This window comes from Nannospalax galili, unplaced genomic scaffold (genome assembly GCF_000622305.1).
Source record: "Nannospalax galili isolate Female #2095 unplaced genomic scaffold, S.galili_v1.0 scaffold793, whole genome shotgun sequence".
In the NCBI taxonomy this organism is placed as follows: Eukaryota; Metazoa; Chordata; class Mammalia; order Rodentia; family Spalacidae; genus Nannospalax; species Nannospalax galili.
This window is the reverse complement of record NW_008331997.1, coordinates 443,602-470,542: the sequence shown is the minus strand read 5'-3', so window position 1 is coordinate 470,542 and position 26,941 is coordinate 443,602. Positions and strand designations below refer to the sequence as shown.

At 46.6% G+C, this 26,941-nt stretch overlaps 1 protein-coding gene across 1 annotated transcript in view; it reads left to right on the top strand.

Moving 5' to 3' along the window:
- The first annotated feature begins 2,167 nt into the window (after positions 1–2,167).
- Kank4 (KN motif and ankyrin repeat domains 4) overlaps positions 2,168–26,941 on the top strand; it is a 70,898-nt gene continuing 46,124 nt past the window's right edge. The window contains exon 1 of the mRNA XM_008827157.3: positions 2,168–2,358. The gene's annotated coding sequence lies outside the window, so the exon portion shown is untranslated. The remainder of the gene's footprint in view (positions 2,359–26,941) is intronic.

Below are 26,941 nucleotides of genomic sequence, written 5' to 3'. Positions count from 1 at the left end.
CTTTTCCCCTCATTCTTGAAGCCCTGCTCTGGGCTTTAAAAGCCCAGGCTGCCCCAATTCAGACCGTGACTCCTTTGACTCAGCTCTAGCCTAGAAACAGGGTTCCATCTCTGAGTCATCAGGCTGAGCTGCTTTCGAGGACAGCAGTCTGGCACTGCTGCTGCATCTTCCTGGGAAAGGTGCTCTACAAACCCCAGTGTCAGCCCCATGTCTAATTAGGCTCACAGTGCCCAGAAATCAAGAAACATGTTCTTTGAGAGATACAAGAATACAGAAGGAGAACATTCCAAGACCCAGAATGCCTGGGGTTCAGTTACAGCTCTACCAGCTTGAGTGACCTTGGGCTAGTCATGGAGCCCACCTGAACCAGACTTGGGTTGCCTAAATAGGAAATGATGACTCACATCCAGCCTATCACACAAGGATGTTGAAAGGCCAAAGTAAAACCTTGTGAAGTGCCCCAAATTTGAGTGCCCAAATCCCTGGTTATGGGGATAGGGCTTAGCATTTTTCACAAAAGATATCTTTATATGAATGTTTTACCTGCATGGATGTATGTGCCCTAAGTACCTATGGAGGCCAGAAGAGGGTGTAGGATTCCCCAGAACTAAAGACGGATGGTTTTGAGCCACCATATGGGTGCTGGGAATGGGTTGAACCCAGGTCCTCTGCAAGAGCAGCAAGTGCTCTTAACTGCTGAGCCATCTCTTCAGCCCCTGGCTTAGCATTTTTAAAATGAATTGTAGGCAAACTGGGAGGCCTCACTTAAATAACTGGGTTTATGACGTCTCTGGAAAAATGAGAAGCTCTGGATGTATTAACTCCTTTCCCTGGGTGACAAAAACCAACCAGGCCTTACCAGTAAAAGTCTGAAGCTGCTCGCCAGCTACCAGTCCCCACCACTCTTGGGTCCCAGCACTGAGGCCAAGCCTCCATTCCCTTTGATTGTTGCTCTGGGGCTATTGCTCTGCTCCCAGGTACCTTCATAGAAATGAACTCATCCTAGTAACAATATTTCTGTCGAAACAGAAAATAAATGTCACAGAAATATCCCTAGATTCAAACTATCTCACTTTTTGGGTCACACCGTCAAAAACAGAACTCCTTTGGCTACGTTTTACCCCAAGGTGGGTGCTACAGGTATGAGCAAAGAGGGCCATAGCTGGGGTCTGGAGACCTGCAGGCTGCAGGGTCCTTCCTCCCAGTTCTGGTTAGTCGGGGCTGGGTAAGGAGTTGGAGAAACCACTCGCTTTCCTAAGGGGGATACAGTGGCCCTCAGCAATCTTCCCATTCAAGGTTGGTGATTGAAATGCAAATATTTGAAACTGAAAGCTCCCTGGGTGTCAAAAGTAAAATAAATCTCTAAAAATTTATTTTATTTTTAATTAAGTGTATATATTGGTGGGGGTGGGGGTGGGGGATGGGAGAATGAAGCGGAAACGGACGTTTCAGAGTGGGGCTTCAGCCATGACTAGAGAAGAAATTAAAAAGGAAACTGCTGCCTGGCGTGGTGGAGCCTTTAATCCCAGCACATAGGTGGCAGAGGCAGGAGAATCTCTGTGAGTTCAAGGCCAGCTTGGTCTGGTCTACATAGCGAGTTCAAGGTCAGCCGAGGTTACAGGGAGACCCAGTCTCAAAAAGACCAAAAAAAAAAAAAAATGGAAAGGAAACTGCTTGGCTAAGCTATATCACTTCCTGCACCACCTCACTTTCCCACACTGGGGCGAAGTGAGGACCTCCGTACTCATAGAATTTCAGTTTGCCAGGCCTAGGTTCGGGTCCCAAGTTGGGCAAGTTATGACCTTGCGTTACTGACGCTGTTTCTCCATCTATTGTGAAGACAGAGATGTCTAGACGGACAGAGCGAAATGCACGTGGAAGTGCTGGGGAAATCCAAAAAGTGCTATTACACAGGTTAAGAGTTTCCTGGATGCTTTTCAAAAACTTTCTCCTCAACTCTGTCCAAGGCTAATACCCTCCCCTCGGTGTCGCAATTCTGCCCCTTCCTACACACCAAAGCCCGGCAGCGCCAGGAAGGCGGGGACTCAGGGGCGACCGCCGGGATCCAGCTCCCGCGCTCGGCGGCGCGGTGGGTGTGCCCAAAGGGTGTGCGCCCGGCTCCAAGCCGAGCCAGCTGGCCAGAGGGCACCCGGAGGGTGTGCGCGCCCCGCACGGTCAGGGTGCGGTAGCGCGCGGTGTGTGGCCCGGACGCGGACCGTGCAGTGGAGGACCGTGCAACCGAGGACTGTGCAGCGGTGGACAGTGCAGTGGCGGCTGCGTGCTCCCAGAAGCCTAGTGGGCGCCCGCGCAGACCCCGCTCCGCCACCGTCTCCCGCCGGATCCCGGCGACTCGCCAAGGTAAGGGGCATGGCGCTGGGAAGGACCGCCTGCCTGCTCGACCCCGGGCTGCGCCCGCCGCCCTCCGCACCCTCTGCCAGCACCGCGTCCCCGCAGAGGCTGCGGCAGCCTGGGCCAGACGTCCCTGCTGCGAGCCTGGGGTCCGCGACAGCGCGGGAGGGTGGCCACGCGTGCTTTCCACTCCTGGGGCCCCAGGAGACGGAGAGAAGGGGGACCGCATCGTCCTTGAGGCTCAGGTGGTACAGACCCCGCAGCTGTCCTCAGCGGGACGATACGGACCGGGATGCAGCTTGCAGGACTGGGGGTGCCTCCCTGCTAGCTCCCGGGACTACCTGAAAATCGCTGAATCTCTCTCCTGCAGAACACCGCGCCAGACTCCCAGCCCCGCGCCTCTCTGCCTCTGGCTTAAGTTTCCGGAGCTTGGTTGGGCTATGACCTTGGGCTGAAGCAGGAGTCCCCCGACCTCCGCCCCGGGGCCCAGGGTGCTAGGCGCCAGCTGAGGTATTTTGCCATGCCCTCGCGCCCCTTGGCTAACTACCCTGCCACCTTCCCTACCCCTTCTCCCTTAAGGTCAAATCTTTGACCCCAGTACTTTGTTGCTGCAGCCCGACCCATTACGACTGGAGTTGGAAAGTCCGAGCCCATGTGTTCCACACCTGGCCAGAGCCGTCTCTAGCCCTGAGGGCTTGCCAAGGCTGCAAAAAAAGTCAGTCTTACTTCCCAAGCACTCTGGGATGCAGGCTTGGAGGGTGAGGATGGGCATTTCCCAGGGGAGGGAAGGGATTCTCTATCTCAAGGATGACCTCTAAGGCCTGTGCAAAGTCCTATGCACCAAACAAGGGGGCAAGCCGGAAAGGGTAAATCGCTTGCTGCCAGAGATGGGGTTGAGGTCAGGAGAGAAGACATCTTTAAAGCACAACCCCCAAGGACATACCTGAGTAAAGCTAATAGGGTTCTGTAGCCTCTAAAGACAGCACAAGAAAGAGTATGTTACCCATGGAAGGGAAAGCAGAGTCCACCCTAGTATTTGCCTTTCAAATCCAGCCTCCCCCTCAGTGGGCCATAATGTGTCACAGGACACTGAGTTGTGGGAATGGCCAGTCTTGTCAGATACCAAGGTAAAAAGAATTGCATTCTGGCCTCAAGGAGCTTGCAGTCCAGTGACCAAGATGGAGGGAAATCATGTCAATAAAGTGTAGAATTCTGCATAGCACTGAGTTCTTTGCTTGGAAACCATTGGGTACCCTGAGAAGTAGTGATAGGTTCAGTGTCAGTCTGAAGACTGAAAGGAGCTAACTAGTTAAAGAGGGTGGAGAGGCTTTCTAGAAGAAGTAGTGGCCTGTGCGGGGGGATGCAGAGATCTGCAGAGTTTGGTGAAAGAACTGAAAGCCTTTGAGAAATGAGAACCAGGGTCCTGAATGGGCATGGCTCTTAGCTCTGCATCTCAATGGCTGCGCTAATCATTGTCTTCCTTTCTAAGACATAATGCTGAGCTATTTTTATTTGTTTGTTTATTTTTATTTTATGTATATGAGTGTATTGCCTGCATGTGTTGGTACGCCCATGTCGTGCAGTATCCAAGGAAGACAGAAGAGGGTGCCCCTTGAAACTGGAGTTATGGATGGTTAGCTGCCATGTGGATGCAGATATTTGAACCCAGGTCTTCTGTAAGAGCAGCCAGTGCTCTTAACTGCTGAGCCATCTTTCCCAGCCCCAATACTGGGCTATTTTTTAAAGAACTATTTTATTTATTTTTATAAGTATATATGTGTTTTGTCTGCATGTATGTGCACTGTATGTGTGCAGTTCCCATGGAGGCCAGGAGAGGGCGTTGGATCCCCTGGAACTGGAGTTACAGGTGCTTGTTAGCCATCAAGTGGGTGCTGGGAATTAAATCTGAGTCCTCTGCAAGAATAGCTAGTGCTCTTAACTACTGAGCCATTTCTCCAGCCCCAATATTGGGCTACCGGAATTCCCCTGACTAGGTCAAGTATAGAAGGAAAAGGAGAGTCTGATGGCAGCTTCCTGTGCCCACCTTGGTTAGAATACTTGGGGCCAAAAACAGTGGTTCTTTCCTGTGCTGTTTCCTGTTGCCACGTTCAACTTGCAGCTAGCCAAATCCTCAACTCCGCATTCAAGAATATTCATGCTGGAAGTGGTGGCTCATTCAGCAACTAGACCATGTGCATTTTCTTAGGGTGGCACACATGGCATTGCCTGACCTGGCCCCTGCCTACTTTTCTATAGGCTTATTTCTACCTTCTACCATTCCCTGGGCCTCCTACAATGGGCATCCTACTGTGTTCTACTCAGGATTATATTTGAGGCAGTTCCTAGACCACATGTTGCCTTTGCAAATGGTGTGCTGTCTAAAATACTCTCCACTTATACGCCCAATAAATACACAGGCAGCTTTCAACTTCAACATTAAGCCTAAGATTCTTCACAGAAGGCCTTTCCTGACCAGATGAGCCAAAGGCCACCTTTTCTTTGTTTCCAAAGTCCTTGGGACATGCTTCTGTCATGGCACTGAGTACCACCAAAGCAGGACTCTCCTGTCATGTTTGAGTTGTGAGTACGTGACACAGATCAGGGATACATAGAAAGGGCTCAATAAACACTTTTTGAATGGAAATCATTCTGTATTTAACACCTTAACGGAGGGTGGTGTGCATGTATCTGAGAATTTGATGAAAGGTGTGGATGCTCTTCTTCAATATAACTTAAAAATATCTTGCATGCAGTATCATGTGGTTCACCTATCTCCCAAATTTGAGGCTGTAATTTTTCAGAAAACAGAGGTCAGTGAGGTGCAGGAACTGCCAAACACTCACATCTGGTTGAGAGTAGGGACTCCGAGCTCGCAGCTCCCAGGCCCAGGCTCCGGTATGCCCAGCTTCTCTGAGCCACGAAGCCTCATTTCATTCCTGCCATCTTTCCGCTCATGGCTAAAAGACAGATATCTTGGTTTTGCTTCAGTTCAGCAGCAGCCTAAGATGTGACAGGGGCAAAGAATCTTATTAAGGGGAGAGTTGACAATTAAGAAGACAGATGGGCCATCTCCCTGGCCTGTTTGCCTCCCCTGGCCCTAACACTATTACCTCTGTTTCAGCTAGAGGAGGAGTGTGTGCTTCACTTACCTTCTGAGCCCTGGATTGGGTCCTGCTATTGGCCTTGTCAAAGGCTTCTTCCCCACAGAGCAGGCTTGGAAAGTATAGGGTGCTTGCCTGCTGTCACTGGAATCTTGTCTGCTGCCCCTGATTTCTGCAACAAAACTCCTGCTTCAGGCTTTACCATTCTGTGTGCACGCTCATTCATTGAGCAATTCAATCATCTAAACTGCGTTGCACCTCTGCTCTGTGTCAGGCACTGTGCTGTTTCCAGTTTATGAGGAAAGGCCCTGGAGCGTGTGCTAGTGCATGCTTGGCTCTGCTTTGTAGCCAGGAAGAAAGAGGTAACTTCTTCATACCTGGGAGGGTGGGGGTGGGATGGAAGAGAGAGCTTTAGGACCTCTGGATCCAAAAATATACTTACTGGTAAAACTCAGTTCTCAGGGCTGGAGCTGTCGCTCCGTGGCTCATTCCCAGCACTGCAAGGAAACGGAAAAGCAGAAACCAGAGAAACTGACCTCATGTGTGTTATATCATCTGGAAGAGGGAGGACTCAGTTTTCTTCATGGTGAATGGATTTGGTAACAGTCCTTTCTTGCCTCTCTCTGGTGGTTGTACAGACGCAGTTACTGCAGATCCACTGGAGTCTATGTGCAAAACAGGAGCACTATAGTGGAAGAATAGTGTACAGATATGTCCAACCCTGGCACACTCAGCCCTCAGGATTATCCTTGGGATGGCCTCCTCGAAATCCCCGGTGCACAGACGAGGAATGAGAAGCACAGAAAGATTGGCTGCTGTGCCCAGGGTCAGGAAATTAACACTGGGGCTGGACAGAGCTGACTAACCCTAACTCAGGCAATGATCCACTTTGTGCTCTTTTTGAAGGAGAGTACATGGGTTAGTCGTGTATTCTTGAAGGCCAGAGAGGGTGGGATGGGAGCCTAGCTCTGCTCCCAAACATCTGTGTGGCTTATGGCTGAACCCTAACATCCCTGTGCCTCAGAATGCTAATCTCTTAGACAGAGATTGGGCTAAAAGGCTTCTACTAGGCCTTCTGTGAATGGCTTCTAGTCTTTATAAATAGTGGGATCTAAGGAGCGGGGTCTTCTTCTAAAAATAGACCTGTCACAGTTTCCTGCATAAAATAAATGCAGTCCCAGGATTTCAAGTAGATGGTTAATATGATGCTCAAACAGCTATAGATCATTGGTTATGAAGAAACATGGTTCTGCTTCAAGGAAAATGGCCCACAGTATTTTCCCTGTCTTGCCTGGTTCTAGCCCACAAGTAGCTTTCTAGGTGCAAAAGCACTGTGGGGGAAAACAAAAACCCAAGTCCCAGCACCCCGTCTTCATTTTTTTTCCTAGAGTAAAAAAAAACAAAAAAACAAAAAAAACAAAAACTTGTTGGTTAAAATATATGCATATCATATAGATATATTTATGTGTGTATGTGTATGTGTACGTATATAGAGAGCTGGGCCTTTCCCCCTCTGTGTGGAAGGATCCTTTGTGTCTGCTGAGTTTCCTCTGGTATGCATTTCTGGTCTGAGGCTTTGACGTCAAGTGACAACGGGCATGGGGAAAATCTGCTCCAGAAAGATGAGAGTAGACTTTGCTGCGGCTTCCCTGCCACAGCTGCCCAGTGACAAGGCTTCCCAGTGAAAACATGGAGATTCAGGTTTTTCTTGCAGGACAGCGGCTGCGGGCTCTCCAGAGTTTCCAGGTGCTGCACTCACCTTCTGTTTCTTGCCTTAACTCCCTTCCACCTGAGCCATCCTAATGTTGGAGAAAGGTTTAAAGGACAAGTTGGGTGGCAGCTGAATACATGGTACGGCTAGGTCTACACTTACCAGATGTGATGCTGAGTGTGTGTGGATGGAGGGCATTTGTCAGTAACATTTGAATCATTTTATTTTTCATTACATTTTAATGTGTGTGTGTGTGTGTGTGTGTGTGTGTGTGTGTGTGTGTGTGTGTGCATACATGGAGGACAGAGGACAACTTGCAGAAGTCTCTTCTACCATGTGGGTCCTGGGAAACAAGCTTAGGTTTGCAGGTTTGGCAGCAGGCACATTTACGGGCTAAGCCATCCTGCCAGCCCAATGTTTGAATTTTTAAGAGACTGTTTTCATGTATCATTCATTTGATCTTTCATAAATAAATAACAAAGGTCATCACCCACCTGCCTGTCAATGAAAAGGGAGGTGGAGGGGAGAGGGCAAATAGTTTCAGCCCTTACCAGTCCTTGTGTGCAGATTACTCAGGGTTACGATCTTCAGCTTCATCATCTGCCAGAGCGTTGATTACGCTAATGAAGGGCTTTTCTGACACAGAAAGCAGAGACTGCTGTAAGCTCTGAGGAAGGAAGAGAGAAGCCAGGAAAAGCAGTATTGGTGTCTAAGCCCAGGCTTGAGACAGATGATGGTGTGGTGAGTTTCCCAGAAACTGAGGATTTTTCTTTGCCAGGCTCTGGCAGGGGTCAGGCAACCTGGGCATGGGGCAGGCAGAGAAGGAGTATATCTGTAGAACTGGTCCTTAGGGGCAGAAAAGGGGTGGGTGAGGATTCTTTAAGAGTAAGCCAGAACTCAGGGTGATGCCCAGTACAAATGTCTATGAGCTTGGAAGATGGAGAAATGGCTCAGTGAGTGTTCTCTAGAACACTTACATTCTTCTAGAGAACCTGGTACAGTTCCCAGCACCCACATGGTGGCTAACAGCCATCCATAGCTCCAGTTCCAGGGGATCCCATACCCTTTTCTGGCCTATAGGCCTTGCATGCATGGGTACACTTACATACATGCAGGCAGAACACTCACACACATAAAACAAAAATTATAAATAAACTATTTTTTAAAATGTCTATGAGCTGTAAAAGGTGGAACAAGGATTCTTAACTTGGGGTCAATGACCCCAAGGTTCCATCTATAGAATTAAGAGAAATCTGTAAACTTGGATGGGGAAAAAAAGAAATATCTTTGTATGACACTTTGTTTTCAATCATCAGTGTAGGGTACAAACCACAGTTTATGGGACTGGAGAGATGGCTCAGCAGTTAAGAGCACTGGTTGCTCTTGCAGAGGACCTGGGTTCAATTCCCAGAACTCACATGGTAACTAACAACCATTCTTAACTCCAGTTCCAGGGGATCCAATGCCCTCTTCTGACCTCTGTAAGGCACAGGTGCACTTACATACATGAAGGCAATATACTCATACACATAAAATATAGTAAATAAAATACTTTAAAATTCCACAGTTTATTTTCAGTATCTGTGACATTGTCACCAATAAAAAGAATAATATTTTCTATTGCATTTTAGTTGCTGTAGGTATCTTGAAGAATTATTTATGTTGACTGTGGCTTTGAGATTCTAGTAGTTATAACATCAGCCTCTAGAGCCTGTTATTTAATGTGCTAATAAAATAAAGCATATATTGCTGTGTTACCCCCTTGGTGTTTCAAACTTTAGTAATTATATTTCACTTATATTGGTTTTCTCTGTAGTTGGGCTATGCATTTTCTTTTATTCATTTTAAAACATTCTGAGAAAGGGCCCATAGGCTTCACCAGTCTGCCAACAGGGTGAAGGTATAAAAATAGCTAAGATCCCTGACAGGAAGTCAATAAACTTCATTCTCAGTTTCCCACCCTAACCTTTCATATATCCATCTATCTATCTCTAATTAGTGGGAGACATTCCTGAGTGGCAGTAAATTCCATTTAATAGCTGGCAAATTTGCAAAGGCTCGTAGTTGCAAAGGCTCGTGGTTTGGGCAGAAGGCTTTGATGCATATCCAGAAGCTAATTTACAAAATGCAGGCACACATGGGAAACTTGTTAGGTCATTTCCAACAGCCCACAAACCCACCAGGCCCTGCTGGGATTGCTCAGCCAACCCCAGGAAAAGCAGTCCATTGAAACATCTGCCCAGTGGATGGTTCCATTCCTGAACCATTAAAGGTTTGGTGCACGTGAACGGACAAACTGTTTGATCAAAGGCAATCTGGAATCCTAGATAGAAGATGCACATGGAAAAGCAGCTTGGAAGTAGTTCTGGAATGGAGGGAATGCAAAAGAGGCAGGAAGACAGGAGGGTGGCCAGATGCTGATTTTGAGGAGGTCAGGAGAGGGGAGAGTCACTGGAACAACGTTAGAGGAATGGTTGGGTTTTGCTAGTTTTTATGTTTTTATTTAGAGGCAGGGTCTCACTATGGAGCCCAGGCTGGTGTCAGACCCATCATTCTGCCTTCGTACTCTGCGTGCTGGACTACAGGCATGCACTGCCACACCCGCTTTTTGCTACCTTCTTTTGAATGTTTAATGTGTGTCAGACACATTGTGCCAAGCCCTTAAATATAAGTCATCAATCTTTACCAGCTACCTAATAAGGTAGGACTGTTACTGTTTACACTGTATTGGTGAGCAAAATGAGGCCTACAAGATTAAATGTTTGCCTGAGGTTCCTACAAGAGGTGGAACCCAGGCGCTCAGCCCAGATTCATCTCACTCTAGAACCCCATGCTTTAAAAAAAAAAAAAAAATCTCTGTAGGCAACCACATTAGAATCTGAAAACCTCAGGCTGCCCCGTTTTTTCAATAGGAAAGTGCTTACTGATCATTCTCATCCTTGCCCATCTGCCCAGCCTCTTCTCTGTTCTTACACCATCCCCCTTCCCTTCCCACCCTTAACCCAAACAAGGACACATATTCTATGGAAATAAGAATGGGGTAAAAATTTAACACACCCTACCCCCCCGGAGTCAGAGGGAGTAGGGTTCCAATTCCAGCTCTGTCATCTGATTCCAACCATGCTGAGCCTATTTTTTGTCTCTGTGAAGTGGGAATAATGATGCCTCCTGTTCTCTCTAGTGCTTCCAGGGCTTTCCATTTGCATGCCTCCGTTTTCTTTAGACTGAGGACTTAGCTCCTTCCCCTTAGCACATGGGTTCTACAAGGGCTTCCTGGAGCCCCTCAAAACAAGGCTATGGACAGCAGCCCTCACTCCTCATGGGAGATGCCCTGGCCTCTGAGAAGCACCTTGCCAGTGTGTGGCTTGTCTCCTCCCCTTCCCAGTGCTCAGTCTTGCCTTGGGCCTTTTGAGTAGCGCCTTGATGTTCCAGTGGCTGGTGTCCTTCCATCTCTTTTCAGCGGTCTTGCTCATTTTGTCCACTTGTCCCTTCTAGACATCTGTTTGGGGCTCTGTTATCTAGGGCTTGTCTCTCTCCCTCTCTCTAATCCCTGCCTCTTTCTCCTTCTCCCCAGTTTTGCCCCCGTTGTCTCGTAGTGCTGCCACTCATGTACTGGGGTCACAGCACTCCTGTAACTATATATTGTTGAAGGTGAAAGAAACTTCCCTGGTTGCCTAGACCACCCTTCATCCCATTAGGATGCTGAGGGCCAGGAAGGGTAGGTACAGGCATGGGTTGCACAGGGACTGAGTGACTGGGCTAGATGAGAACTCCAAGCCTCTTGGTCCAGCTCCCTGCTCCACCCTGCCACTGTGATCACCTGTCCTTCACACTGTGAAGTAGGTTAATACTTTGGTCTGGGGCACGGGCAAGGAACATATTTTTCTGCAGGTGCAGGCTTGCCCCCCTCCTGCCCTTGCCCAGCACTAGCCTTCCCTGACCTAATCTTCTTCATCTCTGTTCCTGCTCTTCCGCATTGCTGGCACACTGAATGGAGCCCTGTGTGTTATCCAGGTTCATGGATGATGCCCAGTGGTGCCAGAAGGTCCCTGCCCTGAGGGCTCTGCCCCTGGCATTCCCTGCATTCGGACCATTCCTTTAGGCTACTGTGCCTTGCCTTCATAGACCCATTGTTCAAATGCAGTCTGCTAACCCACCACACCACAGTGTGGTTCTGGAAGAGTGGAATTCTAGAGTACTTCCTTGTCCTCAGGGTCCTGTAAAATAGGGTGACAAGAGATTGTTATGGGGTTACCCCAGAATGGAATGAGATAGTGCACACGACACCTGGCAACAAGTAGTCACTGAAATTGGCTCCCCCACCTCCTTTCTTAAATCAGCAAAATGGTTAGTGAGTTCCTTATTCTACTAGATTGTTTTTTACAGTATTTTGTCTATTTAAGAGATGTGACCTCTTCGTTTTTGGGTTCTTTTTTTCTGCTCTGATTATAAAATGATTCTGAACTCCATTTTCTCATCTATAAAATTGGTTTGAAGTCTACTCCACTGTTTCATTGAGGATTTACTGAGCTAAAGATCCTGGCCTACCCAAGGCTCTCAATGCCTGTCCTGTGTTACAGTCTGAATGATTGTGCCCCCCTCCCCTCAGCTCCTATTGAAATCCTGACCTCCCCCTGTGTGATGTCATTAGGATGGGGGCTTTTGGGGGACAGTTAGACTATGAGAGTGGAGCTCTCATGAATGGGATTACTACTTATCAAAGCACCTCAGAGAGCTCTCTCATTCTTTCTCCCATGAGAGGGTGCAGCAAGGAGTTGACAGCCTGCAACCTGGACCCAGGCCTCACAGAACCAGATTGTTATATGAGCCACTCTCTCTCCATTACAGTGGCCAGAACTAAGATACTTGGTGCCTTTAGAGTTATCCTGTAGGTTGTCTTCAAAGCCACTCAGCCCCTAGGGGAGGTTCTGGTGGGTCCCTAAGGAGGAAGAAAAGAAGGAGGAGAAAATGAAGTGATAGGCCCTCCTCCCCCTCCCAGCTGCCTAGATGAAGTCTGGATGAGGCCAGCTAGACCCTGACACCTCTCTCCTAGGTCTTCCACCAAGGCCCTGAATTCCTCGCTGCCCCTCCTTGGCTCAGCTGCTGGTAGAAGTAAGGAGACCAATTTCCCTTCGCACTGATCTCAGAGTGGGGATCCATGGGGATCTGTGGTCTGAGAGACAGCAGGGCTTTTGGGACACTGACGCCAGTTTCACTGTTGTTTCTCTGGAACTAGGGTTCACTGTGGTTTCTCTGGAACTAGGATGGTTGTCTCCTGTCTGGGCCAGGGAAAAGGTCCAGGAGAGGAATAGCATGGCCAACCACTGACCTGTGGAGGCTAGGGTACCATGGCCAGGGGTGTTGTAGAACCATGTAGCCTTAGTTCCAGAGGTTTCTGAGAAGATTGCCACACATTGTCCTGACTTAGCAAGGCCCACTTTTTGGCCAGACAGCTGCCTGGACATCTGCTCAGCTCTTTATGTACACAGCCTGAGCTGCTCTGAGCCTCCAAAGTTCACTGCCCACCATCCTCATCCATTGTAACTGCAGCTGACTTCCCAAAGCAGTCTGACTACACTGAAAGGTGAATTTCCCATAGCTGGAGACCAGGAGCAGAGTTCATAGAGGTGAATGCTGGTTCCCAGGGCCCAGAAGCCAGGGAGTTTCCAGCCACCCTCCTGCCATACTGCAGTGGGGGCATTACATTGGGTTGGTGACAGTGGCTGGGCCCTTCATAATGATCTGATTTCAGTCTGTAGCACAGCACAGCCACTTTAATCCCAGCCCAGAAGCAGGGCTCGGAGCCACGGTGTCAGTAGACCTCACGTTTCTTGATTGCCTGTGGCCCTGCTATATTTTTTCTCCTTCTTTGCACCATTGTCTTCTGCTACCTTCCTACCTCCATCTCCATCTCTCTCTATATCTCTTTCCCTCCCTGCCGATCAGACAGTAAATGTTCTGGGCACTGACATTGAGCTAGGCACTCTGATAGGCAAGGAGTTAATGATCTATCAGAAGAGAACAGTAACAGGGAGTTACAAGACAGTCTAGGAGTCACAAGCTAAGACTGGAAGAGAATTCCAGTTGAGAAAATTCTCTCTAGAAGAGAATCTAGAGGGCATGTGAAGATATGGGACTACAGAAAGCTCATGATAGTCCCAATGCTCCAGACAACCAAAGTCATAACTGGCAGCAACAACAAAATCTTTCTTTCCTTTCTTCCAGTGCATGATCTGCCAGAAAGATTTCAACATGCAGAAACTACAACAGTTAGAGAAGAATGTGAGGGAAATGCAAACTGGAGCAGAGAGTAGTTTTCTAAGGACATCCTTGGGGGAAGAGTAGTGCTGTTAAGATTAGGATGGGGGAGTTGCTTGGGAGATGGCTCAGCAGTTAAGAACACTGGCTGCTCTTGCAAAGGGACCCGAGTTCGATTCCAAGCACCCACATGGTGGCTAACAACCTTCTGTAACTCCAGTTCCAGTGGATCCCACACCCTCTTCTGACCTCCACGGGCACTGCAGGACATGGGTACACTTACAGACATGCAGGCAATACACTCATACACATTAAATAATAAATAAATATATTTTTTAAAAAGGTTAGGACGGCCGGGCGTGGTGGCGTACACCTTTAATCCCAGCACTTGGGAGGCAGAGGCAGGTGGATCTCTGTGAGTTCAAGGCCAGCTTGGTCTATATAGTGAGTTCCAGGACAGCTGGGGCTACAGGGAGACCTGTCTCAAAAGACCAAAAAAAAAAATGGTTAGGATGAGGAAGAATGGAGGAGGTGCCAATGAAGCGATTCTTTGAAGGGAGGGAGGACAGAGATGACAGAAGGGCATCCTGATGGAGCGGCAACAGTTCTGGCAGAGGTAGAGGCTGTCCGGTCCTGGGGAGGTGTGGTTGGTGATCAGGCTAGGACAGTGGCCTGAGACCACATTGTTCTGCCTAACTGATGACGCTGCCTCACATGGCAACACTAGCCTTGAATTCATCCCCACCCCACCCCCATGGCCACTGTGTCCCAAAAATCAACAGTGGGCCTTCAGGCAGTGGCTGTGGTCTCATAGCCACTTAGCTTCCCTGAAATCTTCACCAGTATCTCACTTTAGAGTTAATTCCATGAGCTCAGAAAGCTCCAAATAATTCATAACAGGGGAGGAGAAAGGAAATGCCAAGCCGCTGGCATTGTGATCCCTTTATCAGATTGGACAGTGAATGTTGCTACTCTTTGGGGAAATTTTAATTGTCAATAGAAAAGTAAGTAGGCGAAGTAGACTCGTGCCTTGTGGCTTGGGTGGGTAGGAAGTGAAAGGATGGGTGTGACACCAGGAAGGATGCAAATGGTGGGGGCACTGGGGTGGGCCCTTTAATCATATCGACTCAGCAAAGATTTAAAATAATGAAGAAGAAAGCTCCAAACTGTGAAGGACTAGTGCATAGAGCATATGGGAAAGTTTAGAGCATGCTGCTCTAAACTTGGTGCTGAACCTATAGGAGATATATATGTAACTATAGATCTTTATTTAGTTCTAGCTGTACATAGGTAGTGGATGGATGGATGGATGGATGGATGGATGGATGGATGGATGGATGGAATCATCTATCTACAGATGGACATTTTACAGTCAAATCAGAGCTTTAGTGCCCTGCTGTGCCTTTCCCCTGATGCTCTACCTTGAACGAATGGCAGGTCACTCATCATGTCCAGGCCTATATAAAGAGTATTTCATGGGGAACACTTATGACTGGAAAGAGGAGGTCTTGAACCCCACTATACCCCTCCAAAGCTTCAGTTTCCCTCTTCTATGAAATGAGCATAACAGTTCCTTCTTCCAAAAGTTCACAGTAAGGTTGCTGGATGAAACACCAAAGTAAGGAATGGAAAGATGGCTCAGTGGTTAAGAACACTGGCTGTTCTTCCAGGAGACCTGGGTTCAGAGCCCAGCATTTACATGATGACTAACAACCATCTCTCCTTACATACATGCAGTCAAAACATTCATACACATAAAATAAAAATAAATAAATAAAAAATAAAATTTAAAAAACCGTAAATGTCCTCAGCATTGCTTGGGGAGAGGAATGTGGGGGGATTCAGTGACCTAGCCCACTGTACCATTGAAAAGAGCAAGCCCTGCCTACGTCTTCCATTCCTGGGATTCCACATTCTCCACTCTTCACCATGATGAGGGAGGGTTTGGAGAGACAGCAAGTCTGGGATGAATTACAACTTTTCACTGTGAAGTTTTAAAATCTTATTTTTGGTGTTGAGTAACCTCAAAATCTGAAGTAGTTCATTAACAGCTGAATTCAGCTTTTGTTTTGGATATTTTCCCTGGAATCGCCTTTTTTTAATGCAGTTGAAGGAGTCCTAAAGCCAGGTATGTGTTCTTGGATAGAAAGGCTGTGTGTGACTTACTTGTGGTGGCCCTTGAGGTGGGGGTTGGGGTGCCCTCCTGCTAGTGGGTAAAGTCAACCCCTTAGTGAAACAGGGGATCCCCTTTTCTGAATGCATCTCTTCCTGCACCCTGCTTTCCCCTTTCTGCATCCTCCTTCTCCAGCAGCCCCTTCTTTTATGTAGCCCATCTTTAACAAAGCTCTCCAACTCCCATTACCTGGTTAACATCACCCCTGAGGCTATAGATTTAAGGCAGTTTTGTGAGATAACTAAGGAAGAAACAAGCCCAGAGAAGGCTTTATGTGCCTGAAACTCACACAGCAAAACACTGGGCAGATTTAGGTTAGGTCATAGACATCCCAGCCCACAGGCTGTTTTGGTCACACATATCACATTGCCTCCTTCCTAATTGCTGCCAGACAGCTCCTTAGAGGGGGTGGCGGGGTCAGCCCTAGTTCTGGGTGATGGGGATAGAGGAACTTTTTTTAAAAATTGTGTGTGTAGGCACAAGTGCCATAATGTACATGCAGAGGTCAGGGGACAACTTGTGGGAGTCAGTTCTCACCTTCCACCATGTGGGTTCTGAGGATCAAACTCAGGTCACCAGGCTTGTTGGCAAGTGCCTTTGCTCACTGAGCCATCTTGCTGGCCCTGGGGAAATTTCTGCGGAAGGCAGGATGTGGTTGGAATTGGAGTGCTGGGAGAGACTGGTGGGAACAAATGGAGAGGGTAAGTTTGGGTGGTACTTGGTCAGTGGAGGAAGCAGAGGGCAGCTGGGGAAGTTGAGAATGGCCTGGTACAGAGCCAGGGCACCAAAGAAGATATTGGATCAGAAGTGGACCCAGGGTCAGTTCTTGTAGTCACTGGAGAGTCTGAACTTTCTAGACATTTTGATTCACTTCAGATGTTTCGCTCTTTTCTTGTCCCATTCAGTGACACCGTAAGATCCTCACATACTCCAAAGACCCCCCCTTCCTAATTCAGACACATCTTTATTGCCCTGTATTTCCATGTCCTGCCAATCAAAACTTACTAGTTCTGTTACCTATTCTTTCCAAACAGCAGGGAGATCTGCTCAGATAAACTCCTTTGCTTAAGTGAGCATACTGGCCTAATTCATTTATTTAGCCCAAATTTAATAACCATTGTTGCCTTAAAGACCAATTCTTGCCAAAAGAAATATGGCTTGAGTCTTATTTTAGGTGTTCTACTAGAACATAAAATAAAAATAGGTGGAATTGTAATCTATTTTATTTAGTCCACTAATTCCAAAATGTTATCATTTCAACATGTAATCAAGGGAGAAAGAGAAGGAGAAGGGGGGGGATGAAGAGAGAGGGGGAGGGAAGGAAAAAGTTTACATTCGTTTTTTCATGCAGTTTTTGAAGTCCACCTGTAGCACATCTTATTCAGGCTGCCCACAAGAAGTCAGTGGTGATTTATAAACTTTCACTATTAAACCAAGAAAATATGTGGGTGTTGAGGAGCTTTGGGGTCCCTTGGTAATCTGGGTGCCTTAGGGTGGAGTGGTCAGTCAGCAGACCTCGGGTATCACATGTCACGGCTTGTTAGCATGGATAACAGGACATTAAAAACACCTTTCCCCACTGCCCTCCTTTGCTATTTGTGTCCTCCCTCATGCCCTACAATCTCCCTCTTAACTCCTTTGAAGTTAAGGGTCACCATCCCATTTCTCTGACCCTGGACGACCGGATCCATGTGAAATTCGTGTCCTTTGGCCTCAGCTGCTACATGGCTCATGTTTGCCCCAACAATTTCTCACACCAGGCTCCTCTCTAACCTCAGCTGCTCTCCACAAGGTCTGAAATCCTGCCATGCCCCTTACTGCCCTAGGCTCCTCCGCTTAGACTCCTTTATCTCAGCATCTCCATCTTTGCTCTGCTCTCCCTAGCCAGATAAGCCCTCAGCGTCTTCCCTTTTCCTTCCCCACTAGAAGCTCTTCCCAGCAAACTGGCCCTTGCATAAAAGCCATGTACTCTGTACTCAAAGCTTTGAGCTTTGAGTCTCAGCTCCTTCACCTCCTGGTGGAGGGAATCATTTAACCCCTGGCTCAGTCCACTCAAACTGCTGTGACAAATTGCCATCTACTGGGTAACTTAAAAATAAAAGAAGTTTCCGGGCATGGTGGTGCACGCCTTTAATCCCAGCGCTTGGGAGGCAGAGGCAGGCGGATCTTTGTGAGTTCAGCTACAGGGAGACCCAGTCTCACAAAGACAAAAAAATAAAAAATAAAAGTTTTTTCCTCACAGCAGCTTCAGAGGCTGGAAGCCCTAGATGGATGAGTTGGCGTGTTGGCTAGCTGGCAAAGGCAGTGCTGGCTCACAGGTCTTCTCTGTGTGTGTCAACCTGGAGGGAGGGGTATGGCAGCTCTCTGCACACTCTTGGAACCCTAATTCCATTCAAGAGGGCTCTGCTCCACATATTCCAGATGTCATCAGAGGTAGGATTTACCATTTGAAGTGAGGGGAGGGGCAGACACAAACATTCCATCTACAGAGAATTCAGTTTCTCTGTGCCTAGTTTCCTCTTTGTAAAACGTGAAACAGAATGATAAAAAGCACCCAGCCTCTGTGGACATGGTTAAGACTAAGTTCAGAATTTGTTGAGTACAGTGCCTGGAGTAAATGTTGGCTCTTTGGGGCTGACTCTTTGGTGGCCTCTGCTTGCGTCTCAAGCGTCTTTTCTCTTGGCTTCTTGCTCTTGGCCTACAGACAAGCCTACCTCCTCAGAGCTCCCCTGCCCCTGTTGAGAACTGAATTCCAATAGAAGACAGCAAAGCTGGAGCCCCATCTGCTGCTGTCTGGAGCCAGAATGGGCATCCTTAACCTCCAGGTTCCTCCTTTGCCAGCAGTCCTCTGAACCACTCTTGGAATGAACCTCACTCTGCATGAACCCCTAGTCACACTAACACACGTCCTAAGCAGACCCACCTTTCCCTTTACCCCAAATCTCTTCTCTCTAGTTCTTGTGCTCCATGAATCTGTTTCTGCTTGTCTTTGCCTGGCACCTACTGTGTGCTCTGTACACACCTACTGTGTGCTCTGTAGATTCTGCTGGGCAAGGCAGAGCACAAAACGCATTGTCATGTGGAGCCTAAAATAATTCAGGAAGTGCTCCTTCTTCCTCCTCACACTGCTGGGCTACTTAACTCCCTGCTTGTGGGCTGTGGAGTAGCTCCAACACTCAGGAAACTGCCAGGTATACAAGAAGTTATATAACTATGCCTGCATTTCAGGTTACACCTGCTGTTGGGCCAGCGAGATGGCTCAGTGGATAAAAGCACTTGCTATACAAGCCTGACAACCTGAGTTCAATTCTCAGCACCCACATGGTGGAAGGAGAGAACTGAACCCCAAAAGTTTTCCTTTGACCTCCACACATGGCATGCTCATGCCTGCATACACACACACACCAATAATAATAATAACATGTATAGCTGCTATCTTGAAAGAAAAATAAAATAAAAGGAGCATGTAGTGAAAGATATTAAGTCTGGCCAGACCTACTGCTCTTTCTTCCCTCTCAAAATCAGTTTGTTCATTCTGCAAATATTTATTGAGCATTCTCTAGGGGCCAGTGTCTGGGAACATGCCTCCCTCATCCCAGCCCTGGCTTCAGTCTTACTCCTCTTCTGCTGGAGGACTTTTGACTAGATGGTGCTGGCCTCCAGCCCTGCCTTCCTCTCACCTGCTGCTGCCCTGCACTCTGGCCACATGCACCGTGACCTGAAGCTGCCATCTTTTCTTCTCTGCCCCATTTGCTTGTTAAGCTCGTGCTCATCCTTTAAAAGCCAAGTCTGTGATGTCTGTGATGCTGTCCTGAACCCCTCTGAGCTTTAGCCACACACCTCCACACCTAAGATGTCCTTTCTTAGGTCTCTTCCCATTTTGGATAGTGAGTTCCTTAAAGGGAAGAACCCTGTCTTGTTTATCCTTGAACCCCAGAACCTGGCCCAGTGCCTGGACCGTCATTTCAGATAGCTGGGTGAGTGCACACATCTGGAGAGACTAGTCTTTGGAAACAAGGGCTTCCTCTTCCTCCTCACATTGTTGGGCTGCTTAACTCCATGCCTGTGGGCTGTAGAGCTTCTCCAACAGTAATGGGGAGATCTGGCCCCAGGAGCCTCATTGACCCTGGAAGGAGACTTGCAGAAGCAGCTGCGGAGAAGCCACATGCTCCAGAGGGCTGGGGTGAAGGCAACATTCATGTTGGGCTTGGCAAGCAGAGATCACTGTGCTCCAGAACACAAGTGGATAAGTATGTCGGGCAGACACTGGGCTGCACATGCATGCCAAGGGGCTGGGCCCCAAATGCCTGCTGACCTGCAAAGAATAGGAGGCATTGTGTGTGCTGGCAGCACTCCAAGGGAAATATTCCATTTGTTCTTCAGTGTTGAACATAGCTCCCTCTTCTAAAGAAGAAAAGCCCAGAGTGAAAATCTCTTGCAGACTCTCATACATCCTGCCCACCAATTTCAAATTAGTTGCTGCCCTTAAAATCTGTGCTGTGAATAAGTCACTGATCCGACTGCTGTGCCTTTATGGAGGCACGGCTGTGGTTCCACCCTGCAGCAGGCAGCAGAAAAACAGAAATAGAAGCTGCAGTCCTTGCCACTTCAGGCTCCATTCCTGGTGGCCAGGGGTCTGAATCCCTTGGAAGTACAGCCTGGCTCCTTCTCACAGCCTCCTTTCCACTCCTGCTTCGAAGCCTCTGACTTTGCCTGTCCATCTCTGCATCTGCTCTGTGTCTCTTGACAGTTCCCTCTTCTTAGCCCTCAGTGTCCCTAAATCCAGGCCCTTTGGACATTTGTGAACAGAACCATGCCTTCATCCAGCTACTAAAAGCTTCATCAGGAATCCCAAATTCAGCTCCAGCTCAATCCTGGTCCTGTGTCATCTTTGTGACTGTGACTGACTTACTAAATCTGTCTGAGCTTTGGCTTCCAAATGTGCCTAATAGAAAAAACCCACAATATTATCACAGAGAGTGCCAGGCAAGAGTCAGTGATAACAATGTAATGCTTGGCACAGTGCGCAGTCTCCACAAACAAATCAACTAAAAACTATTGAGCATTACTGTTTGCTCCCTTCCCCCAGAAACACCAGTAAGTAGAGCTCTTTAGTGTTTTCTACATACCAAACAGTTTGTTAAGAACAGGTATGTATCTGGATGCAGTGGCTCACACCTGTAATCCCAGCACTTGGGAAGCTGAGGCAAGAGGATTGCCTGAGTTTGAGATCAGCCTGGGGGTACAGAGTGAGTTCCAGGCAAGTCTGGGCTACATAGTGAGACTCTGACTTAAAAAAAAAAATTCAGGGGCTGGAGGGGGGTGTAACCATCTGTGCATGCAATATTTACAGAAGCCAGAAGAGGGTGTTGGATTCTCCTGGAACTGGAGTTACAGATGGTTGTTAACTGCCGTGTGAGTGCTGGGAACTGAACCTGGATCTTCTACAAGAGCAGCCAGTGCTCTTAACATCTGAGCCAACTCTCCAGCCCCTATAGCATATACACATTAGCAAGATTGGTAGGAGATTTTGGGCAGAATATGGTTTGAGAGGCACTGAATAGGAGTTTACAAAATTCTTTTTAGGAAGGGAAATAGTGCTGGGAAAACTGGGCTTCCACATTTAGTAGAATGAAACTAGATTTGTATCTCTCACTTTGCAGAAATCAACTTAAAATGGATCAGTGACTTTCCTTAATGTAAGACCTGAAACTTTGAAACTAATAAAGGCAGACATAAGCAAAACACTTCAAAATATATGTATAAGGACTAGAGAGATGGCTCAGTGGTTAAGAGCACTGGCTGCTCTTGCAGAGGACGGACCCAGGTTCAGTTCCCAGCACCCACATGGCAGCTAACAACCATTCGTTATTTCACTTCCAGGGGATCCAATGCCCTCTTCTGACCTCCGAGGGCATTGTATGACATGAGTGCACTTTACATACATGCAAGCAATACACTTATACACATAAAGAAAAAAATAATAAAAAATTTAAAAATATTTGTATAAGCAAGGACTTTCTGAAAAAGACGCATATGGCAGATAATAATGTCAAGAATTAACAAATGGGATTACATGAAATTAAATTTCTGCACAGCAAATGAAACAATCAACAGAGTCAAGACAACCTAAAGAATGGGAAAAAACTTCACCAACTACTCATTAGATAGGGGATTAATATCCAGTATATATAAAAAACTGCAAAATTAAACACACACAAAAATCCAGTCAATTAATGTGCTAGTTAACTGAATAGATAGCTCTCAAAAGAAGAAATGAAAATGGCCAATAAATACATGAAAAGGTGTTTCAAAATTCTTAGCCATCAAGAAAGTACAAATTTAGACTGTTTTGAGATTCTGTCTCACCCCAGTCAGACTGACTATCATCAAGAAAACAAGTAACAAATGCTGGTGAGGGCGTGGGGAATAAAAAACACTCAGCTTCTGGGAGGAATGTAAACTTGTGCAGCCACTGTGGAAATCAGTGTGGAGGTGCCTCAAAAAACTAAAAATAGACATATCCTATGACCCACCCATTCCACTTCTTGGTGTATACCCAGAGGAATATAAGCCAACACACAGAGATACTTGCACAATCAGTCACAATCACCAGGAAATAGAGCCAGCCTAGATGCCTATCAACAAATGAATGAAGAGATTGTGACACATACACACAATGGAATTTTATGCAGCCATAAAGAAAAATGAAATCATAATGAGAAATGGATGCAACTGGAAATCATTATGTTAAGTGAAATAAGCCAGACTAAAAAAACCCTAAATACCATGTTATCTCTCATATGGAACCTAGATTTAATATATATTAAATATTATATCATAAATATATTAAATGAATATATGCACACATACAAAGGAAAAGTAGATGAGAGCTGGGCGTGGCAATATGACAGGCAGGAGAATAGAAAGTTCGAGGCTAGTCTGGGCCATGAAGCAAGCCCTGCCACAAACAAACTAACAAAAGCAGGATAGAGCATGTATGGGGGTCACCTGGAGGGAGGACTGGTTAAAACACAGGATCTGGAGATTCCGATCTTGTGTCCTTTTCTCTTTAAGCCCACTGCTCTCATGCCACAGGTTCCCAGAGGAAGTGTAGAGTTGTGACTGGAACCAAGGCAGACTTTCAGTTTGTCCTGGCTCCGGGGTGTCTCCTGATTCCTATAAGGCAGGATTGGAGATGATAGGGCCATCCCTCTGACTCTGGGGGCAAATGCCCCATTTCTCTCCCTAGTTATCCAAGGAACCATGAATGTCATCCCAGACCCCTCAATTCAGTGAATGGCAGAACATAAAATTAATTTGTACCCCAAAACCCGTGTATCTGACCTAAAAATATGTCTTTGTTGTGGAAATTTTGATAGTACTATTTATGCAAATAACATTTTATGTAGAATTGATATCCTTGTAATTCAACTGTTGCTATCTGGTTAAATGGCAATTAAACACTCCAAGACTCCTTGGAACTTCCAAAGATTATTTAAAACCTAATTGTGTTTGATTGATTAAATAAGACTGCAGCTTTTCAGTCTATTCCTTAGCAAATAAACTTATTTATAGACCTATTACATTTCCTGAAAATGTTTATATTAATAATCATATGATATCCAGGAACTATGGCTGTGGGAATTTAAGTCTCGAGTCCTTCTTTTGCTAAACTTGATAGCTGATTCTCTCTGTTTCGACTCCACTAGCAACTTGCTTTGTAGACAGTTATAGAAACAGGAGCTTAAAGGGTCCACACTGTGCTTCGAAGCTTACTCTCTGGAGTTGGATGAACCTTCCCGCTTACAGATTTTCACCTTGAACCTGTTAATATGATCATTATCAAGTTAAATAATCAATTTATACAATCTGTAATTGTACAATATAGAGCAGTATGCAGTAACAATTATAACAATGTAAGCATTTGAATTATATTTGTCTCAGTTCTCTTACTGTAAAATGGTTATAATGGGAAATGAAAATATTAATAAGTATTCAAAACTTTACCTGTGAACCTTCTGAATAATTCCTTTTTAAGGAAATTTTGGGCACAGCCTGCCTCGCTATTGATCCTGTTATTATATAGACTAGGTTATCCAGCAAGAACAAAGACCAGGACAGTGGAACCAACATTGGGCTCCTGGGGCAGAGAGAGCCTGGCAGAGGTGAACTGTGGGTAGGTGAGGGAGGAGCCAGGAGATGAGACTGTGCAGGGGATGCTGGGAACAAAGCTGTCTGCTGCTGGAGCAGTTGCTCCACTAAATCAAGACACCCAGAATAGCAGGGAGAGGAAAGCAAAACTTAAGATTTTTGCTTTGTGCTAAGAATGCACTTCCCTTCTGTATATTCCCTGGAGACTGTAGTGAAGGTTTGGATTTCTTCCAGTTAATTTTTTCCTGCTTAACTGCTGTTTCTTTGAACACAATCCCGAGCTTAGACTGGGTCATGAGGCAGCCATCTTTTTCTTGTGTACAGATACTGAAGGATGAGTAAAGGGCTGAATACAGAGAAGGTGCTTAATTGAGGTTGGAAACTGTTTTTATTGTTGTGTTTGGTACTTCTCTGTAGCCACAGGCTGCAAACAAAGGTCACCAGTGGGAGTATGAGCAGTTTTTTGGCAGGCAATCACTACAATAAAAACTCCATTATTCTCTAGTTGAACTGGAAATACCAGCTATGTTGTTTTTAGAGAGACCATCAATTCAGTGTCCTCCAGAGCACCAGGCAGACAAGTGCCACAGCATGAAGCTTATAACAGAAAGCACTACACCAGGAGCCTACAAAGCAAAGTCTGACCTTGGCTGTGTTAGATGGTATAAACAAATCATGGAGCCTCTGTATCCTGTATCCCCATTAGCAAATAAGGATGATGTCCAAGGTTCTCTTAGAGATTTCTCTTCTCTTAGCAAACTGACTGAACACTCATCACTTATAAAACCCAGGGTTGGTGTTATGAAGGGTTTGCAGAAGCAAGAAGAGGGATCTGGACGTGAAAGTGGCCACAATGTGGCTTGAAAGGAAGAGTAGTTACCTAATAAAAGTCTGTCTATCTGGCCAAGTATACTGGCATGCGCCTTTAATCCCAACCCTCGAGAAGCAGAGGCAGGTGGATCTCTGTGAGATAGAGGCCAGCCTAGTCTACGTAGTGACTTCAGGTGGCCTGGGACTAGAGAGACCCTGTCCAAAAGAAAAATGGGGCTGGAGAGATGGCTCAGTGTTTAAGAGCAGTGGCTGCTCTTCTAGAGACCCGGGTTTGATTCCCAGCACCCACATGGTGGCTAATAACAATCTGTAACTCCAGTTTCCAGGGAATCCAGTGCCCTCTTCCAACCCCTGTGAGCACTGCATGACACAGGTGCACCTGCCTACATGCAGGCAATACACTCACACACATTTAAAAAAAAAAAAATGTCTATCTGTAGTATGTTCTGGATGCCCAGTCATTATGTGATACATCTGAGCTGCTGTTCAGTGATTTCAACTGGGGCACGACTTTCAGAGACATGTTTGTTAGTGACTTCATCCACTGTCTTTCTCTGTTTTCTAAGAGATAATTCTAGGTAACAGAATATCTGAGACTGGGAAGTTTATCATGAACAGAAATTTCCGTGGCTCATAGTTCTGAAGACTGGACAGTCTGAGAGCCTGGTGCCTGGTGCTGGCATCTAGAGGGCTTTTGTGTCATCCCGTGGCAGAAAGCAGAACGGAAAGAAAGGGCAAGAGTAACTGAGCAAGAGAGGGCCAAACCTACTTTCTCTATGAGACCACTTTCTCAATAACTAACCCACTCCCAAGGCAACGTGGAGTGGGTTATTGAGCAAGTGGTCTCATACAGACTCAAAAAGGCAGAGCCCTCGTGACCTCTCATTGGGTCGCATCTCCCAACACTGTTGTAGTGGTGATTAAGTTTCCAACACATGAACTTTGTGAAGCACATTCAAATGTCACACCCACTTTAAAGCACAACAAAACAAAACTCAGCTCACAACAGTGGACAATCTTCCTTTGTATGTCCAGACAGCACACAGAATGAATCCCATCTGCTTCCAGAAAACCTTAAAGTAAATCGAAGTTCTTAGAGCCGTTCTTCTCTCTGGCTCATTTCTGATGATACCTACCTTCCTTCATCCAGCATGCTGCTGAGACTGAGTGTTCCTCGTCCTTGTTTGACACACCACATATGTCTACTCCTTTGCTCACTGAATATAGAAGGCTAGATGAGGTCTTATGCAATAATTAGAAAAGGTTTCCAACTTGCTTGAAAAATGTGGCAATATTATTGTCTCCACCCAGATATCTGGGGATCACTTTTCGTCTTCAGTTTGGTATAAAGTCATTCCCGAATGTGTAATCTGTATGTGTTTCAGCCAAGAAAAACCTCCCCGGGGAGGCAAAAGCCACAGCCCACGCAAGTTCTAAACAGTCTGCACCTGTGGCTCATGCTAGGCATCCACACTGATGCCTGAGAAGCTTTCAGTTGGATTCTGAACAAGGACAGTAATGCCCGGGATAGGAGCTGCCTAGAGAGGCGCAGGGGTGCCTCCTACCACTGCAGTGGGTGTCTGTCTCTGCCCCCAAGATGCTTCCACTTAAGGACTGCGCAGAGGGAGGAGAGGAGCTGAATTCCTGGGAAACATTTACTCTAGGTTGTGGTTCCCAAATCATCTATACTATGGCCCAGACTGTCAGAGCAAAAATCCTTGTGATCCACTGAGTGCACTCTTTCCCATGCTCCAGTGGAGTTGTGGTGGTCGTTATAAAGATTAGAGGGGGAGGGGCCGGAGAAATGGCTATGCAGTTAAGAGCACTGGCTGCTTTTGCAGAGAACCCAGGTTCAGTTCCCAGCACCCACATGGCAGCTAACAACTGTCTGTAACTCCAGTTCCAGGGGATCCAATGCCCCCTTCTGGCCTCCATGGGTATTCCATGACCCAGATGCTCTTACCTTCATGCAGACAAAACACTCATACACATAAAATAAAAATAAATCAAAAAATATTTTTAAAAAGAATTAAAGGAGAGAAAAATAAAATGGCAACGCTACAAATACTGCATTCAACAAAAATTTCTAAAGACAATTGTATGGGTGGAACAAGAACAGTTACCATTCAAGACAGTGCTAGTGCCTGCAGCAGTCAAGTGTGGTAGTTGCAAACTTTGAACCCACTCTAGCAAGCTTGCAGGAGAGGAATTTATTGAAGGATATCAAGTAGCAAGATGTTACTCTACCAGCCTCCCCAGAGTCACTAGCCTGTGGTCTGTCTTTTACCTGGGCATTGCCTTCCAGTTGGGAGTCTGACTTGGATGGAGGACCCTGGATATCAAGTAACTGGGTCCTTACTTAGG